General features: G+C 37.6%; 1 pseudogene; it reads left to right on the plus strand.

Moving 5' to 3' along the window:
* Nucleotides 1–492: 492 nt before the first annotated feature.
* On the plus strand, nt 493–8,195 carry LOC116481127 (elongation factor 1-gamma-like; annotated as a pseudogene).
* Nucleotides 8,196–18,282: the final 10,087 nt, after the last annotated feature.

An 18,282-nucleotide genomic window follows, 5' to 3' on the forward strand; every position in this document is an offset into this window, starting at 1 on the left:
TCTGATCAGGAAAGCAGTGGCTCTGTCAATTTCTACATTTAAAAAGGCCCATCCACTGGCTCATAAAAAGCTTCAGAGGGGAATTTTACACCAAACAAATTTATTACCAACCCAACTGTACCATGGCCTAACATTCAACAGAGTGGATATATCAGTTCTAGATTTGTCAGGTGGCTGAGGAAACTATTTTAGTCAACATAGTGGAAGTACCATTGTATAAAGACAGACCATTTTTTTCTATATTTGAAGTTTTCAAAGAAGTTTTAGTGCTTTATCACTTAGCATTTATGTATTTTGTTAATGAGAACCAAAAATTTAACTCTTTGGTTAAATTATTAGTAATTGTGGCACCCTAAGGGTTAAAAGAAAATTAAAAATGGGCTTAGCTGGCAGGAACAGAAACAGAGATAGAGGACATCGAATGTTCTGAGAAACTGGGCCAACTGTGAATGGTTCACTTGCAACCAAACATTAAACCCAAGTGCTCAGCTCATGGCCCACCTGTGTCAGGTCCATCCTGCAGACCCTGGTCGAGAGAAGGATGAAAGGAGTACTCAGACACAGGTATGCAGTGTAACAGCAGCTAGGGGGCTGCCGGCACTAGTGGCTGAAGAAAAGGGCAGCCTCAAACAGCTGGAGCTGCTTATTCAAGATACACACAATGCTGAAAGCCTGGAGCAAATACAATCTGTGGGTAATTAACATTATTGTTGCCCCTCTCAGGGAGCAGTCACACATGTGGATGATCAAAGGTCATTTTCTGGACAATAAAAGTAAACAAGCCTATTTAAGATAAATCCCCCTACACTCCCTTGTACCTAGTCCTCTCCCTCTGCCTCAGGGTAGGAGAACAGCTGCCTTCAGTTTATTCTCCCCCAAAGCTATGCAGAGTCTTCCAACCTTTCAGAAGGCCTGCTCCTTTCCCTATAGCTTCTTCCACCACTCTGACTGATACCCCACACACCTGCACCCACGCATCCTGTTTCAAGCATTTAGCCCAAGCAGCATGACCCTTTAAAAACTCCTCTAGTCTCCACTTCATCGCAGACCTTCCTGCTGCTGTTTTGCCCATTGCTCTCTTGCAATATATCTCCCCTTTCTCTAATATATCTGCTTTTCTAAACTTATGACTGTCTTGGTAAATTCTTTTACCACCCATGCCGGCCTCAGGCAGTCATTGACCATGACATTTTGGTGACCTGTACAGGGAATCTCTCTCCCTACAGGAGACTCTCTCCCCTCTTCCTTTTTGTCTTCCCACTGAGGATCCTCTGTGGACAGCACCCAAGATGGAAACAACTGACTGTCTATGGCCAGGGCTATACTCTGGTGAAACTGAAAGGTGTCTGCATGGAGGTGTCTGACTACCACCATCCACTCAGGTGAGGGACCTAAGTTTATTTTCTTTTTTCAGACTTACAGCAGCCGACATGCAGTAGTGCTCTGGTAACTAGTGGTATCTGGCCAGGGCAGCTCCCTGGTGTTGCCTGAAGGCCAAAGGGCAAACATCTGGCTGCCTTCCAGAAGGGAAAAAGGTTGTTTCCTATCCTTTCTGGTCAGAGGTCTCCAATCCCTGCATGTTGCAGAATTAGCAGCAGCAGATCCTCTAGGGCAAATCCAAACACATTTTGGGTGACATAAACCCTCTCTTCCTCTTCCTCTAATTCTCACATAAAGGCAGCCAGATCTCCGGCTCCAAATGTTCCCAAATCAGGTGATCGCCAGTGGCCTCAGAGTGATGAGTCTCCCCATTCCCATCCATTCTCTTGGGGCTGGTTCCAGGCTGAGTTCTCCCTTCACCTTCATACCTCCTGCCTGGACAGGCCATCTAGTGTAAGGCCCCAGCGGTATTGTCCCCAGTGCCGGGAGGTCTTTCCAAATAGGTGCAATACCCCTCTTGGAAGGACATCTCAGAAGTACCCCAGTGGACTTGAGTGGTATCCTTTCCCCTGTCAGGATGCCTTGAGAGAAAGTGCGCTTCATGTCCCCAGCAGATATCAGCCTCCAGTGGCTCATCATTTTCCAGTCCCAGCATGGGGCAAACTTTGTGTATTCCTTCAGACTCACCTCTGTGTTGCATCCTGAAACATTGGGACAAATTTCACCCTCAGACTCTCAAGAAGAATTGCCTAATTTTCTTGTGTAATGTGGTTTGACCTGTGGATAAACTCTCAGATCAATTAGCCTAGACTCTGAATGGGACTTTGGATTTTAATACTTTTTGCAACTCAATCTGTGTTGTCAAAATTCCTCCAAATGGCCTGAGGTTCCTTTTATCCAGGCTTTTATGTCCCTGGGGTTGGGACCCAGACCTTCAAGGAAACTGTTGAATGTGCCTAGCAAAGTTCTTACCTCTCCTGACTCCAGATATTTCAGGTGCACCCTCTTTCATGCTCCCATGGTCAAGATCCTCCCTACCTTCCTCCTCTTCCTCCTCCCCAACAGTGTATCTACTCCTATGCCTTCCCCTCCTTCCACTCCACCTTCTACCTCCTTCTCTCTGCCTCTCCCCTACCTGGAACCTTTTTCTCCCCTCATATACTGGATAGGGAGCCATTTATTATCCCACTTCAGGCCCAGGAAAAGTTTTGCAACTCTGAGAAGTGGCAAACCACTTCTAAAAACAGAGTCCACGTTCCTTCACCATTTTGGACTTCTATCAGATACAAGGTAAACTTGGCTCCTTTAGGACCAAGGCCAGGACCCTTCTCACTTCATAAAAGAATTTAGAGTATGTTTTGTTTCCTCTGATCTCACTTGTCTGGACGTTTATATTATCTTTACCAATGTTGTACTCATGAGGAAAGGTCCCACATTTTGTCTCTAGCTTAATGGTGGAAAGATGAAGTTCATGACCAGAGCCCTTAGAATTCTGGCCTGGGGAGAACAGCAGTTCCTGATGCTGATTCTAGATGGACCTCCCAAGAGGGAAACGCTGGCAGGGAATGCCATAATCATATAATTACCTGTTTAACAGAAGGCATGAAAAAGGCTGCCATAAAATTGGTCAACTAAGCCAAACTAAGAGAGGTAACACAGGGGTCAAATGAAAACCTAGCTCTATTTCACTTCAAGCTGGCTGGATCCAAGAGAAAATATACTAATGTGGATGCCAAAAGCCCAGAAAGCATAGCTATTTTGGCTGTTTTTTGTTTGTTTGTTTGTTTTATCAGCCAGGTATCTCCAAATATTAGACACAAACTCCAGAAACTAGACCAAAGACCACAAACACCATTTCCCATCTTCCTGGACGTGGCCTTCAAGGTCTTTAATAATGGGAGGAAATATCACAGTCTGAATGGGATAGGAAGGATTGAGAAAGAGATGAGTGGCAGGCTCACTACCTGGCTGCTGCCATTGCAAACTCTCTGCCTGTATTAAGGGCCCCCGGCCAGCCATCAGCATGGAGCCTTATGGGCACAAAGGAGCTCACTATTTGCTATTGCTGTAATCAGACAGGGCATATCAGCCAGAACTGCCAAAACCCTCCTCAACCATCTCTTACTTACTGCAAATAAGTGGGGCATTGGAAATGGATTGCCTCTCTCTTCCTCGTGTAGGAGGGTCATCTCACAACCAGCAACCCAGTTTGGGAGCCAGTTTGGGAGAACAGCAATGGCAAATGTCCCTAAATCTGTTCCACAACTATGAGGAAGCTGATGGAACTGAGAAAGCAGAAAAAGATGACTGATGGGGCTCAGAGGCCAGCCAGGCCCCTGTATTTACCATTTCTATGGCTGAGCCTCTGGTAACCCTAGATAAAGCAGGGAATAAGATTGAGTTTTTACTTGACACAGGAGCTACTTATTCAGCCCTAATTAGTTTTTCTGGACTTACCTTTCTGTCCTTGATCCTTCTCACGAGCATAGATGGCAGGCCACAGCAGTGATAGTTTATCTCCCCTTAGTATGCACCCTGGGGAAAAATGTTTTCACTCACTCTTTCCAGGTTCTAGCAAGCTACTGTCCTATCCCATTACTTGGGATATAATGACAAACTCCAAACTAGTGTTAAATTCCCTGAGCATGCCTGCTCAGTATTGGTATTACTAGCTCCTCCCACCAAATGCCTCAATGTCCTAAAATCCTCCCTTTTACAAGTTCCTCCAGAGGTATGGAATTTCTCCACTCCAGCAAGTTCTTTGTTTGCAGACTCTGTAAAAATTCATCTAAATACCTAATATTTTCCCTAGGATCCCACAACATGCCTTAAATCATGAAGCTCAAATGGGCCTACAGATTCTAATAGAAAAATTCTTGGTCAGGGGGTTATTAAGTCTTTGCAACTGGCCATGGAACTCTGATGGTAGCCATTAAAAACTCGGATAGCACACATAGAATGATACAAGACCTAAGGGCCATCAGTGAGACAGTAATCCCTGTACACCCAGTGGTTTCCAATCCCTACACCCTTTTAGGGCAAATTCTCTCTGGCACTTCCTGGTTCACAGTATTGGAATTTTAAAATGCCTTATTCTTCATTCCAGTACATTCAGACTGCCAATTCTTATTTGCCTTTGAATGGGAAAACCCTTCCACCTATGTTTCTCACCAGTTAACCTGGCCAGTCCTTCCCCAGGGATTTAGAGATAGCCCACACTTGTTTGGACGGGCTCTTGTTAAGGACCTGTCCACCCGCCAACTCTCTCCAAATAATGCCCTGCTTCAGTCTAATGGAGAGGGGCCCACAAACCTGCCCCTCTCCTTAAACCCCTTCAAAGATGAGGGACTCTGCCAGGGGAGGACTGGCAACTAGATTTTACACACATGCTTACTTGCTAGTCTTTGTAGTTACTGTCACTGGATGGATAAAAGCCTTTCCCACAAGACTGACTGGGCCTTTGAAGTCATCATGGCCCTTTTGGGCCAGATACTTCCCCATTTTGGGCTAACTTGTTCCCTACAGTCAGGAAATGGCCCCACTTCTATATCTTAGATAACACAGGGAGTAAATGAAGCTCTTCAAATTAAATATTACTTACATACACCCTGGCACTCACAATCTTTGGGGAAAGTAGAAAGAGCCAAACAAGTCATAAAAATATTCCTTACCAAATTATACTATATTTCACTCTCAAATCTGACCAAATTCCCACCATTTTGGGCCTCATCTCAGTTAACACAGTACTGCTCCAAAAATCAGGATTACACTTTATTTGTGTAACTAATGCTTATATATCCCTGCTTGTTCTCTGGGATATGTAACCACACCTCCCAACTCTACACTGCCAACTTAACAGAACTAATGCCAATGCTAGACCTCCAGTGGTCTCCCATATACTGAGATGAAAGGGCCATTCACCTAATTTCCTTTCTTGCCAGCTTAAGTATAACTGGTGCTGCAGTGGCAGGAATTACAGACGTTGTCCTTAGCTCCTCTTTACCCAAGAATTTGCAAAATTCCTAGACACAATCAGAGAAACATTAAATGCAATGAATCAACAAATCAATCCTCCTGCTGGAGTAGTCCTACAAAATAGATGAGCCCTTAATCTACTCACAGCAGCCCAAGCAGGAACATGCCTGTTTCTTCAGGAAGAATGTTGTTTCTATGTAAATCAATCAGGAAAAATCCAACAAAAACGAAGAGAAGTACAGGAACAGGCCACTTGATTATTAAGAAAACCACTTTCAAATACCTAATTTCTTAAAGAAGTTTCTAGGAGGCTCTAGGAAGTCCCTCTATGGGACCAATTGCATCTATCCTGCTACTTCTTTCCAGCCCTTGTCTTTCAAACTTACTGGTTAAATTTGTTTTTTCCAGAATGTTGCAGTTTTACACCAAGCTTCTGATGATGCAAGGGTATCAGCGAATTGTCCCCAGAGACCCCAGAGTCTCCTTTAGACTCTGCTAGACATCAGTTCCATAGAAACATGCTCTCTCTCCTAAGACCCATCTTCCAGGTGTGCCCAACCTTTTAAATCCCATAACCGGAGACAGTGGTCCATGGGGTCCCCTTGACCCACCAACAACTGTAGGTAGAGTCAGCTCTATGCCCCAGGCCAGCGGAAAGTAGTTGGAAGATGAGACCTCTGCCCTAATGCCTAAGATTTGTCCTTGTTATTTTGTCGGAGAGGGTAGGGGAATGTGGAGCCCAAAAGAGTTAAATGAAAATTAATAAATGGGCTTAGCTGGCAGGAAAGAAACAGGGATACACGGGAGTGAATGTTCAAGAAACTGGGCCAATTGCAGATGGCTCACTTGTACCCAAACATCAAACCCAAGCACTCAGCTCACTGCCCACCGGCACCCAAACATCCTGTTTCAAGCATTCAGCTCAAGCAATGACCCTTTGAAATACTCATCAAGTCCCTGCTTTGTCGCAGACAGCCTTCCCTCTGCTCTACTGCCCACTGCTTTCTTGCAATGCGTCTCCTCCTTTCGCTAATAAATCTGCGTTTCTAAACTCATTACTGTCTTAGTAAATTCTTTAACTACCCTTGTACCGGCCTCAGGCAGTCACTGACCATGACAGTAATCAGATTAAAGAAAATGATAGAAGAGTAGAGTTGTGAATATATAGAGGAACTGAAGATACAAATAAGGCTTTGGGGTACAGGTTGAATATGTGGGGATTTCAGAAGTTATACCACTCATATATCTAGTGTGCTTTCCTGTAGAAATATGCAACAGAATCATCATGATTAATTCATCACCTGATTGTGAAAGAGATAATTAATTTTTAGGATGTTAGCATTTTACTACAGCAATGTTTTCCATTTTTACAGAAATATTTTCATTCACTGATTTTCTATTTGGAGTTCTATATGATGCCAGAAAGCACTATAGACTGTTCTATGTTGCATATTTTTATATGTTATATGTTTACATTTTTATATTGTATATTTGCTATAAATTCAAAATTATCCTAACACTAAAATATTAAATTGGGAATCACCATGGTAGCTGGGACCCTGTTACACACATCCTAAAAACTAGAGGGACTTCAAGGCCCTCATCGCTGTTCAGTACAGCAGGGCTCAGGTGTGCGTGCTCTCTGCACTACCTTACTTCCACTCTGGCCAAACCAATAGCACCCCCGAATTTATTCGCATATTTCTTGCCAGCAAATTTCCAGCATTTGAGAGTGAAGATGGATTTTGTGTGTTTGAAAGCAATGTCATTGCCTACTATGTGAGCGATGAGGAACGGTGGGGAAGTACTCCATAGGCAGCAGCCCAGGTGATGCAGTGGGTGAGCTCTGCTGATAGCAATGCAGTGCCCCCAGCCAGTACCTCAGTGTTCCCCACCTTGGGCATCATGCACCACAACAAACAGGCTACTGAGAATGCAAAGGCGGAGGTGAGGCGAATTTTGGGGCTGCTGGATGCTCACTTGAAGACGACGATTCTTCGTCTGGCTGACATCGCAGTTTTCTGCACCCTGTTGTGGCTCTATAAGCAGGTTCTGGGGCCTTCTTCCTGCCGGGCCTTTCCCAATACCAACCGCTGGTTCCTCACCTGCATTAACCAGCCCCAATTCCGGGCTGTCTTAGGGAAGGTGAAACTGTCTGAGAACATGACCCAGTTTGATGCTAAAAAGCTTGCAGAAAGCCAGCCTGAAAAAGACACCCTATGGAAAGGGAAAGATTCACGGGAAAACAAACAGTAGCCCCAGGCTGAGCGGAAGGATGAGAAAAAGGCGGCTGCCCCTGCTCCTGAGGAGGAGATGGACGAATGTGAGCAGGTGCTGGCTGCTGAGCTCAAGGTCAAAGACCTCTTCGCTCACTTGCTCAAGAGTACCTTTGTGTTGGATGAATTTAAGCGCAAGTACTCCAACGAGGACACACTCTCTGTGGCGCTGCCCTATTTCTGGGAGCACGTTGATAAGGATGGCTGGTCCCTGTGGTACTCACAATATCGCTTTCCTAAAGAACTCACTCAGACCTTTATGACTTGCAATCTCATCACTGGAATGTTCAAGCGACTGGACAAGCTGAGGAAGATGCCTTTGCCAGTGTCATCCTCTTTGGAACCAAGAACCGCAGCTCTGTTTCTGGAGTCTGGGGCTTCTGAGGCCAGGAGCTTGCCTTTCTGCTGAGTCCAGATTGGCAGATGGACTACCAGTCATACACACGGCAAAAACCGGCTCCTGGCAGCGAGGAGCCCCAGACCCTGGTTGGAGCGTACTTTTCCTGGGAGGAGGGCTTCCAGAATATGGGCAAAGCCTTCAATCAGGGCGAGATCGTCAAGTGAATATCTCTTGCCATCTTCTACCTGCCTGCATCTGCCCTTCAGGGTTATGGGAGTCATTAAAGGAAAATGAACATTGAAAAACTAAACTAAACTAAACTAAATAATAAAATAAAATAGGGATGGTCGACAAGAGTCTATTTATGGGATCTCATACTCCATGTTGAAGAATTGAGGAAATATAATATTGTCCTAAGTTGAATTTCTTTTTCTTGCTAAAATATACACCCCTTCCCCAGGAATGAAATTCTCTTGTTTTTCTGATGTTTTCCTCAGTCTCTGAAATAGTGTTTGGTATAACCAAATCCCAAAACAGGTGTTCTGAATTGACAGGAAAATCAAATTAAAAGTTGTTTAAAGGTAAATTGATTTCACATTTCAAAACATTTCAGCTCTACTTTAAGTATGTCAAATGTGTTTGAAAACTAATCTGCAAGGGAAATTTTTTATTTTCTTAAAATTGAACACATATGACAGGAATTATCTTTCACTGATTCAGTAGTAATTTTAACAATAATAACTGACTTACATGATTTTAAACACTTTTTTCACCCAAATTTTTTAAAAAGTTAAAAAGAGATGTTTATTTTCTCTATTTTTAAAAAAATTTTCTAATAAATTGTGACTGAATGAGAGAATTTTAGCTTTTCCAGTGAGGAACAAGCACTGAATGTCAAAAATTAACTGCGGATGTTCTAGAAGTGTTGCTGGATCTAAGCCTGGCCTCTTCAAATGATAATATTGACCATTTCCTCTGGAATACAGGTAGAGCTAATTACAAATTCGTCAAAATGATTAACTTCTGCATTCTTTAGCCTGTGAATTACTTTAAAAGATGTCAATGAAAAGCCCAAGGAGACTATTGTTGTTAAGATTTTATTTGAAGCCAAAAAATGCACAGAAAGTTAAAAACTATTAACTCGTCATTTACATTAGGTGTACCCTAGAACTTAAAGTATAATAAAAATATATATATATATTAAAAAGAAAGTTAAAAACTAGCAATTTGCTCTTCTGAAATACTTTCTTACTTCTCAGTGTAATAGCATTGGTAATATTCACAGTTTTACTTCAGTTTAAGCAAGAGACATTAATAACATAAAGTTGCTACTAGAAATAAAATTTGTTATTTTAAATATGAGTATATGGAACCATATGTTGACATTTTCTGAAACTGACTTTTTGGAGACATAAACACAGTTCAAATCAGCACAAGTTGTTTTTCATTAGTTATATATATATAATATGTTATTTATTATTATTATTTATTATTAATATTATTAATAATAAATTATATTAATAATGAATATTATTATTTATTATTAGTATTAGTTATATATATGTAACTTCAGCTGATAAATTAATGGACACATATCCTAAACCAGTGGTCCTCAATGTTTGCAAATTTATGGGCCCCATTCTAGAGCTAGTCAATTAGAAACTCACAGGTCGAGGCTAGCAATCTGGTTTTAAACCAGCCTTCCAAGTGATTCTTATCCATGTTCAAGATAGAAAAGTATTGTCCTAAACCAACATTGTTGAGGAAAACCTACTATTAAAGATAGCATTGTAGTACTTCCCAAATCTGAAACGTTGAAGAATGTTTCCATAAAACCAAATGTCTATAATGCTTTCAGAATAAAGTTTATAAGAGTTTTTGTTTTCAGGGTCAGTGAAGTAAACACAAATCTTGGTTTTCATTACTCATACACAAGAAGCCAATTGTAGGGGAACCATCTGGGGAACTGAAAGAAACATTTAGGGATATGATTGGGTAATTCGGTTTTTTAATTATTCATTTGTAGCCATGTTTTATTAGCTTCCAAATCTAGGGCAAAATGATGTACTGGCTATTTTAGAATTTTCCACTCAACTATGAAATATATATCGGTAACATCACTGCAAAAAGATATCCTTGATTGAGTCCTGTGAACAGCAGTTAAAGGAAGATAAAGAATTCCAAACATCAAAATGAAATTCAAATTTCTGTTGATTAGGAGGATTCTTTAATTCATACTAATAATGAATAGAAAATAACAATGCATAGGACTTTATGTCTTAACCATAATTCCAATTATACAATTTAATGGTCCAATCCTCCTTTATAGTTTGAAATGGATTGCTCACCTTGGATCTATGTTTTTGTTGTTGACACATATTTTATGGGTATGTGCGGGTTTTATGGAGAATGACAGGGAAGAAGGAGGAGTTTAAGCTCTATTTTTTTTTTCTTTTTGCTGTGTATGAAGAAAGCCAAAGCTGTTATTAACTTACAATCCTATCAATACCTACTTCCATCAATCTTTGTATTATATTACGTATCTTATACTAATTCATTAATATGGCAAATTATCTTAAAACTTAAAAAAATAGGTTTAACTGAACTTCTCTTTTAGTTTTTCATTTGAAAAAATGTCTAAATAAACTACGGTTTTTTGGATATATAGATCACCATCTCTGCAGATTTGATATTTAATTTTTGGATCAATTGTATAATTTGAGAAAGTAAAATTCTCACATAAGATATACATTTATAGACATATACCACCAAATTCTTCTCCAGAAAATCTGGTATAGTGATCTCTACAAAAATTATATGTACTGTGCATATGTGTGTGTGTGTATATATATATATATATATATATACATATACAATTATATGTGTAATATCAGTTGTATTTAACATGTAATTCATATATATATATAATTTTTGTATTTAGAGATCACTATACCATACTTTACATATAAATTTATTATATATAAAATATAAATTATATATATTTTATATTATATAGAGAGAGGAATAGAGAGAGAAAAACTAAGGATGAAAAATAAATATGTTTGCAAACTACTACAAAAATGTAATGAGCATTTTCTTATGAAAAGCCTTTGAACACAAACTATTTTAAACTACATACTTCAATATTTTTCTAAACTATGGACAACATAAAAGTGATTTGTTAAATAAAACATCTCACCTGTGCTATTACCTAAACTTGCATAATATGCAGAGAATCATTATTTGGCTTACCTCAGAATAGGAGTTTGTCAGTAAGAACCACAACCACTTTTGAAGGTAACAATTCATAGCCAGAATGTCCTTCAAAGTCACCTGAGAAATTTAGATACATACACTTAACTGGGCCCCATTCTAGAACTACTAAAAAATAATTTTCAAAGTATGAAGTCCAGAACATTTTCTTAATTTATAGTAAGAAATTTTTATTTTAAAGCAAATAATCTAGACAATATGTGATCCACTGGAAAACTGAGGGAAAAAAGGAATCTCTGCTACGTGGCTGTTTTAGATGTTTTACTTCTCTGGGATTTGCCAGGAAGGACCATTAGAAGTATTATCTTGGTTTCCTCAGCTCATTCTCCAACTATTCAATCTATTCTGCTTTCCAAGTAAATCTAAAATGTGTGATGGATGACGCTATGGTCTTAATATTTGCTTCTCCCCAAATTCTATTTTGAAACCTAACCCCATAGGTGATGATATTAAGAGGTGGGGCCTTAGGAGGTAATTTGGTTGGTTCAGCTCATAAGGTGCAGTGTCCTTACAAAAGAAGCTCAACAGAGCTTGTTCACTCCTTTTCCCATGTAAGGACACATAGAAGACACCATCTATGAAAAACAGGCCCTCACCAGACAGAGAATCTGCTGGCATCTTGATCTTGGATTTTCCAGCCTACAGAACTGTGAACAATAAATTTCTATTGTTTATAAATTATCCATTATTTTGCTATAGCTGTCTGAAAGGACAAAAGCAACTTCCTTTTTCCAACTTCCAGCACGATAATTTCATTCTCTCTTTTGTTCTTGTCCAGTTGTCTATTATTTCAATATCCCTTTGTTTGTGAAGAGAAGTAGAAACTCATGCTTAGTCCATCACATTTAACCGAAATGAAAATTAATTTGAGTGATCTAATATGAGCCATTTTAACCTAGAAAATTTCATTTCTTTTCTTTGGGGGAAGAAGGTTTTCCTGCAGTATGCGTGTGATTATTGCTTTTGTTCTCATTGACCAAGTCATGTGGCAAAGAGCATGAGTTATTTTTGGTTTGAATTTATTTTGTTTGTCTTCTATAGACATACTCTACTTTTGATTGGTTTTAGATTTTGACTTGTGTTCAAAGAAGGGTTTTGAGGTTTTTCTAAAAGTGTCCCAGAAACTTCTCTTCAGAATATCCAGTGTCAGCTCTGCCTTTCACTGCCTACAATGTAAGCGTCACTTCTGCTGTTTCTGCTCTCCTGCCTTCTGCCTTATCTCTCACCGAGAATTCTTCCCATTCCAGCATAGCTTAAAGATGTCTGGCCACAAGTCCTAGAAGTAGCACTATATATTGTAGCATTAAAATTGGCGGTTCATTCTAATATTCCTTAGACTCCTATGGCAAATAATTTCCAGAAGTAAGCCCATTCTCAGGGTTATAGTTCTTACTTTTGTTCTTTATTTCTTTAGGCAAATGCATTTGTTTCCCTCTATTCATTATTAGAAGAGAGGAGATTACATACCAGACATATACCAATAGATAAGTTGACTATCTTGACAGCACTCACAATAGTCTTTTACTCATACCTACTCTTCTTCCGAAATCTGTATTTGATGTCAGATTGCCCTGCATAATTCATAGATCAATGTACATAGTCTAACAGAAATAAATTAATGTATTATTTTTAAAGTTTGAGGTGGGATAGAAAAAAGCAAAAAGGCATATACTGGTTTTCTGACAATTTGAAGTTTTGTTAATGTCAAAAAGTCTTTCAGGGTCCCTTTTACTTTTCTACCCATAGAACTTTAATTGTTGAGATTTTACCTCCTAAGATTACAACATAAGCCCACTTCTTTATGTGGTATCATAAGAATCAGTGCATTCAAATTGATATATGAGGGTATGAATGGTTATTTAGACTCATTCATTGGCCATTTGGAAAATGTTAGCCACATGGCTGAGAAGACTGTGGCATAAAGTTTTGATTAGTATAGTTCCAGAATCTTTGACCCAGAGGGAAGATGAAAGAATATGAAACTCTCTATTTTGATGGTTTTGAAAGGGTAGGGAGGTAGGAAAGAAGATATTTACCCTGCTTTCGGTAGGAGTGTTGTATTTCTTGTGGCAAAATGTTAACTTTGAATTATTATCTCTTTCAAATCTATACTTGTTATAGTTAAGAGGTCTCCTTTGATTTTAGAAATTGATTGTTGCCTTAGTAGATGGTAGTTTTCTGAGGTTTTGCCTTTAGTGCTACCTCCATAAATTTGGAAGGAATTTGGAATTGGTTATATTAGGAATATAGACATAATTTTGATAAGGCTAGATACACTGGATAAAGGAAATGTGGTAAATATACATTGTGGAATACTATGCAGCCATAAAAAAGAATGAGATGACGTCCTTTGCAGGGACATAGACAGAGCTAGAGGGCATTATCCTTAGCAAACAAACATAGAATGAAAAAGCCAAATACCACATGTTCTTAATTAAAAGTGGGAGGTAAATGATGAGAACACATGGACACATCGAGGGGAACAATACACATTGGGGCCTTTCAGAGGCTGGAGGGTGGGAGGAGGAAGAGGACCAAAAAATAACTGATGGGTCCTAGGCTTAATACCTGGGTGATAAAATAATCTGTACAACAAACTCCCATGACACAAGTTCACCTATATAACAAATCTTCATTTGCACCTCTGAATGTAAAAGTTAAGAAAAGTTAGTATGTATACATCAAAACACACAGGAACATGCTGTATTAATAATTGAGTTAATTATTGCTCAAAAGTCTAAAATTTATATTGATAAAGTAATTAACTTTTCTTTTGTAAACATGGCATTCAAGATTGCTTTGCCTAAAATGTTGGGTAGTCAAATATCTTAAATGAGATTGGCAGTATAATCAGTGTAGTGAAAGATGGGATCTGAATGTTGAGATACTTGTTAGGAGATTGGCACTCTTAAAGCATTAAACAGAAATTTTTTTAAAAAGGACAAGTAATTTCAAATTGACTATTTGCTTTAATGTTTGAAACTCTCTGTTATCCAGTCATTTTTTCTTTCAAAGTAGGAAATTGCGTTTAGAAAGCTTGGAAGTTTCAACATGTTCTTGGGCACTTAATACCTTTTTGGTTTTCTTGCCAATTCCACAAAGGAACCACGTTCTTTCCTGATCAGGTTCTTTGTGCTTACTGCTTCTTCAGATTGTTTCCCTAGATGTCACCTCCCTCATTGTTATGCTTCCTTCCAATTTGTGTCAAATTTTTAATTTCTCAGAGAAGCCTTCCTAGTTAACACGTTTAAAATTGAATTTTCCCAACTACCTCCCTGCCTAGCTTGATTGTATTTTTCTTTATAACACTTACCAATTTTTATTTTTATTATCTTTTAGTATTATTGGTCTTTCAACTAGAATATACTTTCAGAACAATGATATTCTCAATTCTAGAATATGAGCAGCACATTATTTATTTGTTATTTTATTATTTTTTTTTTGAGACGGAGTCTCGCACTGTTGCCTGGACTGGAGTGCAATTGTGCAATCTCAGCTCACTGCAACCTCCACCTCCCAGGTTCATGCAATTCTCCTGCCTCAACCTCCCAAGTAGCTGGGATTACAGGTGCACACCACCACAACTGGCTAATTTTTTGTATTTTTAGTAGAGACGGGGTTTCACTATGTTGACCAGACTGGTCTCAAACTCCTGACCTTGTGATCCGCCCGCCTCGGCCTCCCAAAGTGCTGGGATTACAGGCGTGAACCACTTTGCCTGGCCACGAGCAGCACATTATTTATGATAGTAGACATATATTATGGTGCTCAGCCAATATATACAGCATGAATTAATTCGTAAGTGAATGAATAGAATGACTGACTAACTGAAGTTCATGGTACTTGAGAGGCCTGAGTGGGAGGGCACTACACATTTGTATGGCAAAAACCCCTGGTTGTAGAAAGGGTAAGGAATTGGAGACATTCATGCATTTAATTACACATTCATTGTATACATGGAAGGAAGACAGTTTTAGGGTGGACATCTCAAGTCCAGATCATATAAAACATTTCAGAGAATTTATTATGATAATATTATCCCTTGGAAGTCTTTTCCCAAGCACGAAGTCAAAACTGCTGAGTATAGTTTTCTAGAAGCACATCCAAGGGAAAAAAAATCATCTAAGTTTTCATTTTTGTTCTGTTTTTAAAACAAAGTATGTGTAATTTGTTTTTTTCTTTAAAAAATATTACAAACATGCACTGCTAATGAGCACGGAATTTCTTTTTGAGGTGTTAAAAAATTCTGAAGTCAGATATTGATAATAGTTACACAACTGAATATACAACGAACCACTAAATTATACTCTTTAAAAGGGTAACTTTTATAGTATGTGAATTAATCTTAATAAAAGTGTAATTAAAATATTTACAACTAGGAGTATCTTTAATGTTGTTTTACATGTAAACATGAAATTATATTTATTTTATTTACAGGTTTTGTTTTGTGCTTAAGTTTATAAATAGTAAAGGAAAATTCTTTCCTTTTTTTTCTGTGTAGGATTTTGAATAGTTTCTTAAAACTTATTTTATTATAGTTCTCAGTCAAGTATAATGTAAAACCTTAAAATAAAAACATAGAAATACCCAGGAGTTCGAGACTAGCATAGGTAAGATGGCGAGACCCTGCCTATACAAAAAAAAAAAAATTAATTAATTATCTGGGCGTGGTGATATGTGTCTGTAGTTTCATCTACTCGGGAGGCTGACGTGGGAGGATTCCTTGAGCCCAGGAGTTTGAGGAGGCAGTGAGCTATGATCATGCCACTGCATTCCAACCTGGGTGACAGTGTGAGACCCAGTCTCACAACAAAACAAACAACAACAACAAAACAAAAACAAGAAACACTAAATGAGATGCTGTAATATAAATCAAAGCCCTTGTAAAACATAAAGCACTATAAAATGAATGTTATTATTATAGTAAAATAAAAGGGTATAAGTTTATAATTTGTAAAGTTTCAAATATACTGTTAAAATCTGCATTGGTTCTGTAGGCTTTTCCCTCCCTGAGTTTCTTTAACCATGAGTCACTAAGAGAATAATCATATTTTGATATAAAACATAAGAACACTATAAAGTGCCTATCAAATAGAAAGCACAGGCACTGGGAGAAGATCAGGAATGCATTGAACAGTAGGAAAAGGTTTTGCCTTCAACATTAGAAAAATTTAGTATCTAGACCATAATTGAAAGGTTGTTTTCTGAATTTGTTTTTGTCATTGTCCTGGATTCTTTTCACTATGAGTCATTTAATTCTTTAAAAATATGTTATTTGTGGATTTGATGATGTTATAGCATAAAGTAAATATTTGCATTCTTACATTGTCATGTTACTGTTACATATAAAATTTTGCAAAATACTCTTTTGATGTGGCATTCTAATAGGGACGTTGTCATCCATACAAAAAAATGTACTTAAGTAGCTTTTTTAAATTTATGGTTATGATTCTATGGCATGAGTCTTCCTTTAGTGAGACATATATAAATTAAATATTTCAAATTAAAATTAGTCATTGTGTACATAAGAATTATTTTTAAAAGTGTAACGTGTGTAAATTAAGCTGATAATTTGATCTTATTCTGTCTTTTTCTCAGATTTTTTTAGTAAAAATAAATATCAAAAAATATCAAACTGGGTCAGATGAAATTGCCATTTGTAGGCCCAAGATGATTATATATTGGCATCCTGTGGTTCAAATAAAAGCATTACGGATAGAGTGTATATTGCATTATACAAAGACATACTTAGTGTCATTTCCCCCACAAAACTGTATTTTCCACTTGATAGGAAGAAGATATTAAGTAAAACTCCAAATTGGTTGGCATTACATTTTATCATGGTTAAATCCCTCAAGATGACAGGTTCCTGGATACAGAATCAGTATTTCTACTATGCTAATCTCTGTGATTTTGTTACTAAGAGTAATATAGGGTTTTTGTTTAAAGTAATCTATTTACTGTAATCAAAACCTGTGCCATTCTAAATAGTTTTTGCTAGATTACTATCTAATCCACCTTCAGATTCTCTCTCAAAATTAATCTAAACCTGAAAAGAGAATGGGGAAGCAAACAGCGGGCAGAATATTGTCCTTAATATGAAGATTTATTTTGAAGAGTATTTTAGTCATAATAATTGTAATGTGCTGAGGCCATCATAGAAGCTTATCAAGTTTGAAATAGATGATCACCAGATAACCTGGCTTGAGACAAGGGATTTCTTCTTCTTAGTACAAGTATTTTAATTTCTTCCTGCATTATTTTTTTGATCTATATAATATCAATCATAATAATATGTTCTTATTTCATTGTAGAATGTTTTTGAGATTAAGTATAGTAATATTCATAAGCATCATTTGAAAAATTTAAACATAAAATTAATTTTAATTTTTACATTTGTATTAATTTAAAATTGCAGTAATGCAATCACTTTAAATATTGACAAAAATAATCCATGTTTCAATAGGGTCTTAAAGATAGTTATATGGCACTAAATAAGACAAAATAAAATGGCTCTATTTTTAAAACATTAACATAATATACTTTTATAATAATCCTGCTATCTAAAAATCTTTCCTCTAAAATTTTATATACAGGATTGCATTTTTAAAACTTTTTGAAAGAAACCTCATTCAGTTGCCTATTTTCAAATGTATGTACAATCTGAAACATTGTTGTAACCTGAAACACTCTCATAGCCACCTCTTCAATTAACTAAATTAGTTTTATTGTACCACAAAATGTGAATGGACCTTTGCTATTTACATTGAAAGCAAGCATGGGATTTCTACTTAGTAGTATAAGTATTTTTATTTCTTCCTATATTTTTTATCTTATAGTAAGTTGTCCTTTGAGAATACATTCTTTATATTAAATATAAAACAATTTATTGTGTTAGCTGAAATGCCTGTAGCTGAATGCATGACCCAAATTCATTCAATAAAATAATATTTATTATCTAATACAATAGTAATGTACAATTAATCCAGTACTTTTGACACATTGGTCCAATGATGTACTAAAAAATATGAGGTTCTT

Source organism: Hylobates moloch, unplaced genomic scaffold (genome assembly GCF_009828535.3).
Source record: "Hylobates moloch isolate HMO894 unplaced genomic scaffold, HMol_V3 SCAFFOLD_3, whole genome shotgun sequence".
NCBI classification, from domain to species: domain Eukaryota; kingdom Metazoa; phylum Chordata; class Mammalia; order Primates; family Hylobatidae; genus Hylobates; species Hylobates moloch.